The sequence below is a fragment of the Lagopus muta genome, chromosome 3 (genome assembly GCF_023343835.1).
Source record: "Lagopus muta isolate bLagMut1 chromosome 3, bLagMut1 primary, whole genome shotgun sequence".
NCBI classification, from domain to species: Eukaryota; Metazoa; Chordata; class Aves; order Galliformes; family Phasianidae; genus Lagopus; species Lagopus muta.
This window is the reverse complement of record NC_064435.1, coordinates 84,523,432-84,538,373: the sequence shown is the minus strand read 5'-3', so window position 1 is coordinate 84,538,373 and position 14,942 is coordinate 84,523,432. Positions and strand designations below refer to the sequence as shown.

General features: G+C 43.5%; 1 long non-coding RNA gene across 1 annotated transcript; it reads left to right on the top strand.

Annotated features, from left to right (window-relative positions):
- The first annotated feature begins 428 nt into the window (after positions 1–428).
- On the top strand, positions 429–10,881 carry LOC125690760 (uncharacterized). The gene is made up of 2 exons (XR_007375779.1): positions 429–503; positions 10,252–10,881. It is a non-coding gene; the product is annotated as an uncharacterized LOC125690760 (long non-coding RNA).
- The last annotated feature ends 4,061 nt before the right edge of the window (positions 10,882–14,942 follow it).

Below are 14,942 nucleotides of genomic sequence, written 5' to 3'. Positions count from 1 at the left end.
CTCTTTGCATTCTCCGATTTCACAAACATTTTGAAAATGGGGGTTTTGTAACTCTTCTGGTTCATACAGTGCCATCTACTCAGATCATAAGTGGGGCTGTTATCTTATTTCTATCTATTATGCGTCTGCGGTGGTGCTGAGGATGTTTGGTAAACAAGCATTTGACTTTCACGTTGGCTGTAGTAATGCCAGAATACCAGGCATTGAAGAAGCCAGGCTCTGAAATTTGAAGGTATTTCGGATGATTTAAACGGGAATTAGGAGCCTGCCTTGCTCTGTGTTCTACGAACTGCTGAATCATGGCCTGAACCTCTGATTGACCACCTGAGGTGAGCCATGAGTCAGCCCTGGGAGCACAGGTGAGGGCAATTCATCTGTGCTGCTAGAAGAGGTGGAGCGTGGCTCAAGCTCTCCTAGACCCATTTAAGAGCTGACCACCAGTGGGGAAGGGTCTGTTTTTGGAGATCTTTCCTTTGGAGTTTTACAGCAAGCACAGGACACAGGTAAGTGCTCTATCTGTTGTCTTTTGGTGTAAAAACCTGCTTAGCCAGACTCTCTGATGCATTTCATAATTATAGCATTGATTATATAAGGATAAACTGTTCCAGATCCTCTAAAGCTTACTATGCCATGCAAGTGGCTCAGGTTCCCAGACTGCTCAGCTTTGAAAGACCACAGTGTATTGCATCCTTACTTACCCACCTGTATCTTCCTTGAAGCAGTGCAGGGACTGTTGTGTGCACACCTTCTGTCTCAGCATGCAGCTGGGACTCAAGATTCATGAGAGCACCACAGACAGCATGCATTGCCTAGTAAGAAGTGGTTGAACAAAAGTATTTGGAAAGACTGGAGGAAGCTGAGAAACTTGTGAAGAACAGGAAAGGCACTCAGAAGAAAAGAGAAACCTACAAAGAAGAAACATGAAGATGGTCAGAGAGACCTTTTCAAATTTCAAAGACCTATTCCTGTCTGACTGTGCAGATAGACATTAGTTTTCTGCAGTGGAAAAATTAGTGCAATAGCAGACCAAAAACCTAAATATAGCTGCTTCTACACTTAGTTACTGTGTAATGCAGTTTGCTGATGGTTGCCAGAGAAACCCATTTATGCTGTTGAACAAAGTTGTGCTGTCCCTGCTTTATCCTCTCCCACATAATGAACTTTTTAAAAAAGTGAAGGCTTAGTACAGAATTGAACTATTGGGAATGTGCTACATGCAGAAGCAGTAAGTGTTTGGATGTCAACTGCGTGCATGTACTTTTCCATTGTGGAGCGTGGCATAATTGTTCAAGGTATCTTTCTATAGCGCTTGAGAAAGGCAGTGTTGTTAGCACTGTCTGAGCTCTTCTATCAAGACGTGCTCAGGTATGGAGGTGGATGAGATGTACTTTCACAACTCTCTCGGCAGAACTTTCTCCTATCTCTTGAATTTGAACTTTTGAAAGTTATGGGATGTTTAACTTCATGATGAGTGATGGCATCAGTGGGTAAAGGAAGGACAACTGATACTGTCTACCTGGATTTGTGCAAGGCCTGTGATGTGGCCCATAACACGTCCTTATCTCTAAGTTGGTAAGATATGGATTTGAAGGCTGGACTATTCAAGGGGTAAAGAAGTGGTTGGATAGTCATAGGCAGAGGGCAGTTGTCAATTGCTCTCTGACCAGGTGGAAGCTGGTCACAGTCCTCCAGGTGTCTTATGACTGGTGTTCTTCAATGTCTTTATCAGTGATAAATGACAAGTATAGAGTGTATGTATCCTCAGTAAGTTTGCTGATGACACCACGCTCAGTGGTGCAGTTGAAATGGTAGAAGAGAGGCATCATTCTGAGGGACCTGAACGTGCTTGAAATGGGGGCTGATGAGGTTCAACAGGACCGAGTGTGAAGTGTTGCGCTTGGGTTGAGGCAATTCCAGATACTTTTTCCAGATATGGGAAGAGAACTCACTGAGAGCAGCTTTGTGGAGAAGGACTTGAGTTTTCTGATGGATGAAAAGCTGAACATGAGCCAGCAGTGTGCTCTTATGTCTGGGAAGGACAACTGTATCCTGGGCTGCATCAGAAGAGGGGTGGCCAGCTGAGAGAAGGAGATTAATTGTCCCCCTTCTACTCTGCCCTTGAGAGACTCCATCTAGAATACTGTGTCCAGCCTGGGGCCCGTAGTATAGGAAGGATGCAAAGCTGTTGGTGTGGGTCCAGAGGAGGGCCACAAAGATGATCAAATGGCTGGGGCACCTCTCCTATAAAGAAAGGCTGAGAGAGCTGGGCTTGTTCAGCCTGGAGAAGAGAGAGCTCCAGGGAGACCTCACTGCAGCCTTTCAGTCCTTGAAGGGAACTTACAAGCAGGAGGGGGACCAATTTTTTACATGACCTCATAGTAATTAAACTAAAAGAGGGGAGATCCAGGTAGATGTTAAGAAGAAATTTTTTTACTCAGAAGGTGGTGAGGCACTGGGACAGGTAGCCCAGAGAACTTGTGGGTGCCCCATCTATGGAGGCGTTCAAGGTCACATTGGATGGGATCCTGGGCAACCTGATCTAGTGGTTGGCAATCCTGTCTATGGCAGTAGTGTTGGAACTAGATGATCTGCAAGCCATTCCAACCTAAGCCATTCTATGACTGCACATTTTTTCATGGTGTTGATCTCTCTGAAAGGACTGGAAGCAGACAGGCCAGGAACCTGAACTGAAAGCACCACCTATATCCTCCTATGTCCTTGGATTGACCCTCCTAAGTGCTGCAACCCAAACCTGACTGACAGAAGATCAAGACTGCAGTATCCATACTGAACTGTGGGTCCTGTGCATTAAGATTCAGTGAGATTGCCAAGATCACAAGGGGAAACAGGCAGGAGTTCTGTAGCCTGGGTAGCAGATTAGTAGAATAGAACATAGAGCTACAAAATCATGAGTCTCAAACGTAGATGTGGAATAACTGTTCAGTCTCCTCTGGTACAAGGAGTAGGGTCCACAAATAATTCTTGTCTCCAGGTATCATCCAGGCCTCTTCCCTTCACTACCACTTCTTGTCTGAAGGAACCATTCAAATGTATCTTCCCTTTTAATATTCTTGATTTCTGCTGAACTTATACATTGTGCAGTTACTTAGTCACTGAAACTAACCTCCAGTTTCTCATGCTGCTCCTTTCATGGAATGGATTTTCATGTTGGGTTGTGGACTGACATTTGTTATTCTTGGTCAAGATGAAGAGCAAAAATTCAGTCCTCTGGTACTTGCTCTCTGTAAAGCCCTCTAATTAGCCCTGTGAAGTTCATGAAGGTCTTACAGTCTTTTAAGAAGCACATCCAGGATTTCCCTTGGGATTTCCCCTTTTAGTTCTGGAATTATCTCAGTTTTATTATGTATTGATTAACCAAGGCATCAGTCCTATGAAAAAGCTTTCAGCAAAGCAATGAACAGGGAAGGAATTGCACTGAATAGCAACAAGGCTTAAAGCATGGCTACTGAAAATAAGAAGTATTGATCTTGAGAAATATTGGCCCTATCTGGGGAACAGCAGAGCCACAGGGAAGAAGAAAAACAAGGGGCATGGTATCAGCTCGCAGCAGAAGCTTGTCTTTGAGATGGGGAAAAACCAAGTCAGAGGGGAGTGATGGTAAACCAGTGACAGCACTCATCTAGGGAAAAAACAAAACCAAACAAGATAAGGAAACACCATGCACATGTGAAGCCAATCTGCTGAGCAGAGAGGGCAAAGTCACTTAAATGATTTGTGTGCTGCAGTTAATGAACACTCACAACTGGACAGGAGATCAATAGCAGTGACAATTAAATATTGAGTAGAAGGAAAATGATATGGAAACGCCATGACCAGACTCCTAGAAACATGTGAACGTGAGGAAAGGAATTGGAAACAATATTTAGAGAGGTCAATGCTTCAATTTTCTCTGCCCTGTAAACAGACTTATTTCTTCCAAAGGGTATCTTTAAGCCTTTTTAAAACAGTCTCAGACGTTTTCTTTGCTACTGGTCAACTGCTTCCTCTGATTTCTTTCCCAGAGCTCTCTCCAAGCCTCCCTGTATTGGTTGAAAACATAGAAACGTTGAAGAACACTTTTATTTTTCACACACTTTCTTTCTCGTGGAAGCAGTATTTTAAATCCGCATTTTGAGTACTTGTTTCATACTCTTTTCTGCCTAAAATGCCAACTCACTTTTTCTTCATTTCTCCTTCATACTTTGACTTCTACAGTGAGGCCCTGGTACTTCATTAGAGTTGTCAGGCACTGCTGTAGCACTGGTAATCATAATAGAGAGCAATGCACAATTCCAGGACATGTTCCAGTGTCCTTTTCACCTCAGCAAACGTGTGCAGGCAGGCAATGATACACTGAAATGATACACGTCTACTCCTAACCACTGTGGTTGCCTAGCTTAAAAATCCTGCCTTCTTTGTGTTGTTGTCTTTCTGATTACTGTGGCTTTCATTATCATATTTCTTTCATCAAGGCTTCCGAAGTCAGTTGTTAATAGTACTTTCCTCCTAACTTTTTCTCTCATCTTTTGTGAACAGACAGTAGCTGTTCTCTTTCAATTTACAAAAGTACAAAAGGTTTCCATCGGCTCTCTGTGCTACCTACACACTTAGAAAACAGAGCAGGGAGGTGGGCTGCACGTGATCCATTAACAACCATTCCCCTTGCAAGAGCCTTTATAAAAAAATAATAATAGTAATAATAATTCCATGTGTGATGCTGACCATAAATAAATTTGCACTTCACAGCATCTCCAAATTTTGATAGAGGGCTGAGACAGTCTCTTTTTGCAGCTGTACTTTCTCTTGTGGTCATTGGTTCAACTAGATTCAACCACAGCCAAGTTTCAGCAAGTGCCAGCCTAAGGGGCTGGTTTTAACAAGGGCTCTAATCCTGTTTTCTCAATGATGAGGTAAAACAGGAGCATATCTTAGTCTGGGAAGCCAGCAGTATACTTCTATATATGTGCCCCAGTGGAGGCAGAGCTCATCTTGCTGCCTTGGCCCTGGGATGGAGCCAATGCATGGCCCTGAGCAGTGCACATTGTCAGTGCAGCTAGAAATCTGATAGCCACAAAATGTGGGTATACGCTAGTGGTAGTGTCAAGGGCTGGGAGATGAAGCCTGCTGGCAGAGGAATGGAGCAGGGAAATAAGGGATAGAGGAGAGGGTAATGGACTTAGCCACAAGAACACAAAGTTCCTGCGATGCTTAGGGTTCAAGCACTAGAGAAGACATAAGAAAGAATGTGGGTGCCGATCACTGTTTTCAATATCCTCCCACATAGCAACTGCTTCTATTGAGGCTTTCTATTGTGAAAGCACTTCTTTCACTGCAAACAAAGATGTAGCTCCTGGTGAGCCTTGGCAGAGGAAAATACTATGCTTTGGTCAACAACAGGGAAAATGTCTTCATGCCTTTGCATCACTGGTGTGCTGGAGCTGTTCTTCCCCATCACCTCAGCACAGGGGACGTCCATGTACATCCATGCCATCACGCTGGGGGTATGAGCCTTCACACCTCAGGGAGAGGAAGGTGATTGTCCCCCTCTACTCTGCTCTTGTGAGGCCCCATCTGCAGTAGTGCTTCCAGGCCTGGGGTCTCCAGTACAGAAAGGACATGCAGCTCTCAGAGCGGGTCCAGAGGAGGGCCACTGATATGATCGGGGGCTGGAGCACCTCTCCTATGAGGAAAGGTTAAGGGAACTGGGCTTGCTTAGCTTGGAGAAGAGAAGGCTCTGAGGAGACCTCATTGAGACCTTCCAATACTTGAAGGAGGTGTATAAACAGGAAGGGCTGTTTACGAGGGTGGATAGTGATAGGACAAGGGGGGGATGGTCTTAAACTGAGACAGGAGAGGTTTAGGCTAGATACTGGGAAGAAGTTTTTCACTCAGAGGGTGGTGAAGCACTGGAACAGATTGCCCAAGGAGGTTGTGGATGCCCCATCTCTGGAGGCCAGGCTGGATGTGGCTCTGGGCAGCCTGGTCTGCTGGTTGGTGACCCTGCACATAGCAGGGGATTTGAAACTAGATGATCTCTGAAGACCTTTTCAACCCAGACCATTCTATGATCCTATGTTTCTACGAGACCATGAAAAGATGTGCTACTGTTTAGGGAAAAGAGCTTTCTGGTCCGTTACTAAATGTATGTATCTTTCAGGATATAATGCTGGAACAAATATTATTAGTAGCAAAGTCATTGAAGAACCAGTGGCTAAGATGTTCAAATGTATCATTATTTCACCTTTGACAAGTTACTTTGAAATGATTATGTATGTGTACAGGTACAGCTGTACTGTAATATGTGCGAGAATAATGGTTATAAAGCAAAATTACAAAAATGCCAAGTACTGTTTCTGTTAATCAATTTACACCAGCTGTTCTCATTATTGGTCAGAAAGTTGGTAATTGAAGGATCGTTAAGAAGTGAGAATGTATCTTGAAATAAGTTCTTCAGCAAACAGTGTATTTTATAGGATTTCTTTATCTGAGCACCAGCTCCAATATTTATCAAGGCTGCAATATGCTGTGTATTATACAAGTCCCTCCTGCTCTCCTCTACAATTTACTGAGTGAACAAAACAGCTTCTTGGTAGATGGAATTTAATGCATTTACATGGCGAGGCCTCATCATAGAACTAAAACAGAGCCTTCTGTGGTCAAAACAAACCTTTAGAAAACCTGTGCACACCTGCCAGAATAGTGACAGCTTGGCAGAGACACTGCAGAGAATAGGGTTCCCAGGGTCTCAGAAAGGTGAAATGCTGAAGATAGCTGGCTTAGACAGTTAAGGGGAAGACACTGGGAGCTACTTTTTGAACACAGCTGTGGATTGAAACCAAATCCCCTGCAACAGGGAAGCTGGAAATTTGCAGAGCTCTTTTTAAAGCATCACTTACCAGCTTCTCTCTCATAACTTAGCAAGCAACATGCCTTGAAAATGAACCAAGCTCTGGGTGCTGGGGCTTTTTTTATTTTTTTGTTTTAATCCTATCTTTCAACAGTTTCCAAGCCAGGGGATATTCAGGACCTCCTCACCCCGTTTGCCACTCCACACCAGGGCAAACATGGTGAGCCCCAGCCAGCTGCTCACTGTGCATCCTTCAGCACTCACAGACCTCTGTATATGTGGTGTAAACACACTGACTGCTAATGCTCTTTGGATAAACAGCATGGCATTGTTTAGCTGCTATGTTATAACAGCGGTGGGATTTTGGAAACCCTTTTGGATATTTCAGGGCAGTGTGGCACAGGGAAGCACACAAACAGGGAGGTCTGCACTCTGCAGACCTTAACGTCGGCAAAGTGAGCTCATCTCTTTCCTATCCTCAGCACAGGTAATTATGCCCTCCCACTGCTTTAAACAAAAATACATTCTTCTCTTTCAAACAGTCACATTTTGATAACTCTTTTCTGCCCACCTTAGCTCATATCAATCAGGCTTTACGTAACAGTGGTATTTTGAGAAGTGACACCTACTCTGCAGAACAGCTATTAGCAAAGGCCAACCTAGAAAGGACAAACATGAAATGTTATATTCTGGCTATGGACAGTGTTTTCACAAAAAAAAAAAAAAAAAAAACCAACCAGAAGGAAAAGCTGGCCTGGAGGGAGAATTTGACACAGAGGGATCCTAAATAGTAAATGGGATTTCTTTTCTTGGAGCAATTCCTGGCCTTAATAATGTTTTCACTTTCAGCGTACTACAGAAGAGGGCAGTATAAACTAAGTGTTTTGCATATAGTAATAAAGCTTCTGTGGTCTCATTAGCAGCACTGAAATTTAAATTGATGTTTCCTTAATACCTTAAGGAATGATTTGTTCAAGAGCAAAGCTACTATGTTAAATCTCCAGTTCATTTTCCAGAGGATTTTCTATCCTGACTCTTACAAAACAGAGCTAGAAGTCTCCTTTTGGTTTGCCTGTTCTGTAAATCCAGCATACAGTCTGCATGCAAAGTGTAGACCTGATAAATGCTAAACAAGCAAAGCAGGTTCAGTAGTGAATAAGGTAGGAAATTGCAGCACAGAGCTTTTACTGACTCCTGGAGGGATAGGAAGCCTGAATCAGAAGAACAGCCTGCATCTCCAGGGTTCTGCTTCTACCAGTTTTCATTTTCATCCGTTTGTAAGGGTGCATGGAGCAGCTGAAGGACTCCTGATGAAAGAGCCTTAGACGGTGCTTTCAGCCTTTAAAATTGCCTCTGTAAGTTACTGTTCTAGCATACATTTGACAGGACAGCATGGACAGGGAGCTTTAACAAGACTAAGTCCTGCACTTCAGTCACAACAACCCCATGCATTGCAACAAGGCTTGAGGCAGAGTGGCTGGCAAAGCTGAGCAGAAGAAAATGATCTGGGAGTGTTGACAGCTGGCTGAACGTGAGCCAGCAGTGTGCCCATGGGATGATGATCCCATGGGATGATCATCCCAGTGATGGGATGAGAGGGAATGGCCTAAAAAACAAGTTTCTTCTCAGAAGAGCATTGGTGTATTGGAACAGGCTGCCTAGGGAGGTGGTGGAGTGTCACCATCCCTGAAGGTTTTCATGGAAAGGGTAAATGTTGCACTGAGTGGTTGGTAGTTGGACTAAATGATCTTAGTGGTCCTTTCTGACCTTAATGAGTCTGATTCAGTGAAGGTGTCAGTCTAGTTTTCTGTTTAAAAATATAAGCATATATGATCCTGTCTGCTTGGGTTGACCTCACCAGCACACAGTAATGCTGTCCTGTTTTAACACGGTTTACCACTGCAGCAGCAGCATCACCACTTTATGAGCTGGAGGCAGCAAGTGAAAGAAAGAGGCAATATTCTTAATCAACCTAACTGATACTACGAGGAAAATACGCAAGCTCTCAGTCTTTTCCTCGGGCCTTCAAGGAGTTAAGTTTTCATATTATTTTGTGCGTCTTCCTCTCCATAGCACTCTTTCCCTTACATAACAGTTCTGCTCCCCTTACATAATAGTAACTTTCTAAAAAATCTTTCATTGCTGATTTTTTTTTTTTTTTTTTTTTTTAATGGTTTGAATCTCTCCAAAGAGAGATTTCTCTGTGAACTGTGACAGGAAACATCAGACAGCTTGTGGAGGTTGTGTGTGCAAAAGGAAAGAAAAAGTTTCCTCTGAAAGCTGGAAGGTAGGGGATGAAATTGCTATATATAACATCACAGGCTGAAAGTTGTAATTTGACATTTAAAGTGTACCCAGGAAGAAACTTGGATGAAATCAAGTTTGAAAATCTAACAGGAAACCGCAGGGTCTGTAGGTGGGTACAATCTAATTGAGAATTTCATAGATGCGTTTAGCAGGGATAGTGCTCTAATAAAAACATCTATAAAAATAATTTTCTGTGAAAATCTTTAGGATTCAACAGCAGGAGAAGGGGAAATAAAGAAAGAGAGGCAGAGAAACGGGGAGAGAATCTGACTAAAGTAACATCTGCTGAAAATTGCATGTTTTACAATCTTGTGTAGGAGGACTCTAAACATTTAATGATGCAAACGTCAGACTCATATTTCAAGTGCCCCAAAGCATGAAATGTTCAGATGAAGAGATGGAGTTTCTGCCCATCTGTAGCAGAATCACACTGCTATTTATAGACTTGCTTTTCTTAAGTAACTAAAATGATTTCTTCTCACCAACGGGCAAACCTATAACTGAATGTAGTCCTCACATTAAGAGGAAGCCTAAATCCTACCTTTTCACCTATGAGAGCACCTAGGTAGGCAGATAGTGTCTGAGTGCTGCCCTTTGGAAAACATTGCAACTCCCATGAAAAAGGCAATTTTGTAATCCTTGGAGATTTTCTGACAGTTTCCTCTGAAATTTTCCACAGCTCTGCCAAGCTTCTCCTCCTCCACTTGCAGATTCTGCTTGCTTGACAAGGAGGATCACGACAGGATTTGCTGGGGAGAGCCATAGAGAAGTCTGTTTTTAACCTACCCACACAGTTAACCTGAACGCGCCCCAGAAAACACACTATTTAAGTGCATTAAGTGAATTTACTTTGTCAGCTGCTTTTCATGGGTGTCACTTGAGCAGTCACTGTATAAGCATTCTCCAGTTGATTTAGGTTTGCTGTGTGTGAAATCCCTATCAGATAGAAACAACGTCTGTACGGAAGTGTGACCATCAGCCAAGACGATAGAAAAAACATCCACCTGACACTGCAGTGAATAGAAGAATACAGAGAGATTGTGGTTGTCCAGAATAGCTGGAATTGTGTATTAGTTTTGATATTTTTTTTTGTCAAGTCATGCACTTTTTCAGGAAGAAGAGCTGCATTATGATTGTTACCCTCATCATTCCAGGAACCTCTTCAGGGCACTGATGGATGAGTTGGACATTGGCATTAAGCTGAGATTAAAGTTCTAAGGAGTTAGAAAGTGTTGGATAAAAATGAACAAGGAACACAAAGGACAAATCTCTGCCACTTTATGCTTTCTACGTTTGACACAGACTGTCACTAGGAGGCTGTTGTGCCACAGACAACATGACTGCTCTCATTTTCCCATCACTTAATCTCACAGCTTACATCTCCTCGGGCCTTGGAACTGTGCCTGTGCCTTTGCTAGTCTCAGTGAGACCTGGAAACATTCCTTATTCAGACAAGACAGAAAATGCCTAATGCTAGAAGTATCTGGTAGCGTCTCTGAGTTTAGGCAGCTGCTGTTCTCTGCAGGGGGGACTGCAGAGGGGACTCAGCTCTTGCTGCCAGGGTCTCATATCAACATGGAAAGTCAGTTCTCCAGGGCAGCTTGCTGTGCCATGTATGGTTTCCACAGTGTTACTGGACAGTCGTGAGTGCAGCAAACTGCTTCTTTGCCATCATTGTTTCCCTGTTTGTGCTGTGCAGAGCAGTAAAGCACCTGGGTACATCTTAGGCTTCTCCTGCATGGTGCAGTGTGAGGGACAAATTTCTCAGAGTCCCGCCAGACCCTGGCCTCAGTTATGTCAACTAGAGAAACATTGGTCAATATTTTCCCAAGATAAATGCATATTGTACATGTATGCTATTAATTTGAATGAATGTAAACATAAATGCCTGAATTTCTTCAAGAAGAACTTGCAGAGATTGACCCAGCCCTTCTGGAAAATGTAGCAGACATCCCATTCCTCTCACCTGGATTTCAGAGAGATTTATGATTGTGATCTACTTAGCTTAAAGGGGGCTCCTTCTAACCAGTAAACCAAACATTACACCATGATTTGTTCAGCCAGTTGCAGCTAATCACTGGATCCATTTGTGAATCATAGTGCTCCTCCTTGGTACCTCGAAGATCAAAGCTCCATGGTATGCACACATACTAAAAAATTTGTCCAGACCTTAAGGTACTTAAAAATCTCAGTGGACAAGAAGAGATAACTGACTGGGCATGTGCAATGCTGCTGGAAAAGGTAGCATAGGCATGGTGTCTAAGTTTGCACCAGGGAGGTGGGGAAGGAGCATGTGGGTGGCAACAGGTGGATGTTCAGCACATGCACACCATATGTTATGCAAACTTGGGAAAAGAGCAATTTTCTTATAGGTAATGCAAGTGCAAGAAATGCTCCTATATGTGTTTCCCGAATTATACAACATGAATGGTTCATGCTGGTTCATTAGCAGCGACTCCTGGGGCTGCAGAGGTGTGGGCCTCTGCTGCTTAGTATTTCAGACTTGATAATTAGTTCTAAGCAAAGCACAAGCTGAAGAAGATATTCGTAGCAGCAATCGGCTTGAGGCACGCACTCCTCGTGAAATGAGATAGCGCTCACTAGAGGGCACCAACACCTCAGCTTAGCTCCAAGACTGCTGCGACCATCCAAAAGAACGGTTTGTGGATGATTCCTCTGCTCACAGCTAGGAATTAGCATATAAGGAAATAAAAATGTTAGATAATAACAGTAAGGAAAGTTTTTCATGTGAAAAGAAAAAAGATTTAGGCTATCAATGAGGTTTCAAACTTTTTGTTCAATCAGAAAACCTTCCTAACGTGCAAACTTTCAACACTGACAAAATAAATTGAATTGTGTAAAGGTCACTTTCAAAAGAAACAAGAAAACAGAAAAGAGTAAAATTATGCAGTTAGGTATATGCAGCCTGATGCATCACAAGAAGTGAGATAATTACTGAAGAGGGAGGTGATACGGGACAAACAGTATGGCTTCACCAAGGTCCTGCCTGACCAATTTTCTTGCTTTTTATGATGGCATAATTGTGTCAGTGGACAAGAAACGAGCCACTGATGTCATCTATCTGAACTTCAGGTCTTGATGTAGTGCCTCAGAACATCCTTCTCTCAAAAAGATATGAGAGAAATATATGGAAAGATACGGATTTGATGTGTGGGCTGTTTGACAGACAAGGAACAGGTTGTGCAATATTGCACCCAGGGAGTGGTGATCAGTGTCTGGACGGAGATCAGCGATGAGTGGTGTCCCTTCAGGCTCTATACTGAGACCAATGCTCTTTAACATCTTCATCAATGAAACTGACAGTGGGATCGAGTGCACTCTTGGTAAGTTTGTGGATAACACCAAGCTGTGTGGTGTGGTCAATTCCTGAAGGATGGGATGCCATCCAGAGAGACCTAGACAGGCTTCAGCAGTAGGCCCAGGTGAGGTTCAACAAATCCAAGCCTGGGGTCTTGTACCTCAGTTGTGGCAACCCCTACTATCAATACAAGCTGGAGGATGTAAGGATGCAAAGCCCTTCTGAAAAGAACTTGGGGATACTGGTGGATGGCAAGCTGGAAATAAGCCAGTTATGTGCCCTTGCAGCCCAGAAAGCCAACCATATCCTGAGCTGCATCAAAAGAAGTGTGCCAGCAGGTCAAGGGAGGAGATCCTGCCTCTCTGCTCTGCACTGGTAAGGCCTCACTTGAAGTAATGTGTCCAGATGTCCTCAGTACTGGAGAGATGTGGACCTGCTGGAGTGCGGCCAGAGGAGAGCCATCAAAATGAGGCAAGGGATAGAACACCTCCCCTCTGAGGACAGGCTGAGAAAGCTGGGGCTGTTCATTCTGGAGAAGAAAAGGTTTGGGGATACCTGAAAGCAGCATTTCAGCATTCAAAGGGGGACTGTAAGAAGGGAGGGGGTGAACTCTTTAGCAGATCTGTTACGATAGGACAAGTGGAAATGATTTTAAACTGGAAGGGGAGAGATTTAGATTGGATATAAGGAAGATTTTTACAGTGAGGGTGGTGAGTCACTAGAACAGGTTACCCAGAGAAACCCCATTGCTGGAGATATTCAAGGCCAGTCTGGACGGGGCTCTGAGCAACCTGATGTAGCTATAGGTATCCCCGTTCATTGCAGGGGAGTTGGACTAGATGATCTTCCAAGGGTCCTTTCCAACTCAAGATTCTATGATTCTATGAAATTATTAGTTAAATGTATACCCGTGTTTTTCAATACACTTTGCATGGAAGCAACAGCCTGAACCTGGAAGGATACTGCAGGTGTTTCACACCCTGGCAAAACTGACCTACCTTACTATCTAGAAAGAAGCTAGTTTCACTTTTGCCAAGAGTGGCAGGCAGGCCCATCCCACCCTCCCATCCCCTTTAGCTCTGCTGTTCCCCACAAGAGCCCGACCCAGTCAGCTCAGGACAAACTGCTGGTGCAGCCTCCCAGCAAACTTCCAGCTCTAACCTAAAGCACTGGGGTACTCAAAACTGAGAGCCTAAAGACAGGCTCTCCTGAATGCAAGATAGCAAGGCTGTTTAATCACCCAAAACCATGCAGCCTTAGCTTTGCTTCCTCAAGGATGTAAACATTTCTTTCTAGCAAGGCTTGGCAGTAACAGTCTTTCTCCTGGATTGCAGCTTCCTAAAGCATTCATGGGAAGGTTGATCATTGTATGATCTGACTGAAGGGGCTGTTGGCTCTAAGGGACCAAACAATGTGATGCTTAAAGCACTGGCTAAAGCTTTGTACAGGGTCAGAACCTGAATCTGGATCTGGGCAGCATATCTGAGTACTCTTTGCACTGCTTTGTCCTCATTTGGTTTAAAAAGTATCTCTGAGAGCAAAGAATTGGTCTGTGCCTCATTTCTTGATAATAAAAAGATTGGAAAGCAGGACGAGGTATATTAAAAGTGTAAGAAAAAAAGACCATTGAGAGTACACATGAAAGCAGTTTTCCAACAGGTAGAATAAGGCAGCACTGTGCTTGTTCTGCAAGTCTTGGCAGGGCTGAGTGTGAGATCTGCTCAAAGCAGACCTGCATCATCAGAGACAGGTGGCTGTGAGTAAAAACCCAACTTCCCCGACTGAAACCCAATCATTAAAAAAAAGTAGATGCTTATAAGGTTATTTGGCATTTTATGAGTACTAAGAGTTGACCATATTCGTCTAGAAGAGCATTCTGGTGCCCAACTCCCTGCATATTTAATATGTCAGGGGGACCCATCTCCAAAGCAGGCAAAGTAGTGGAAGGGAAGGGACAATACCACCAGGTGAGCTCTCAGCTTCTCACGATACTTGTGTTCATCTTCTCAAAACTATTTCCTGACCTAAAGTGTGGTTTCAGAGGGGGTTATTCATTTCCCAAGTGCTGCTGAGTAGAACACGTTCTGATACTGGTTGATACACTTCAGGGAGGAGATGGGCAAGTTGAGCTGGGCTCAGAGCTGAGCAAAAGCAATGACAAAAGGCTGGGAAATGCAACCTGTGAGGACAAACAAGGAGTCATGTGTTAAATCTTGATTAACATATGCTGAGAAGGATTGACAATACGTCCAGTAAACCTGCTGTGAAATATGTGGAAAAATACCTTGTTTCAAAGGGGTGCAGGAGATGATCTCCTGAGACCCTCTTACAGGGTGACTTTGTATGATTCTCTGAAATCTTGGGTTTAGAAATCTGTCTAGAATTACAGTGAAAGGGAAAAAAAAAAAAAAAATCCGATAATTTTATCTATTTTATATCATCCGAGAAACCTGAAGCAAGGACTTCAGA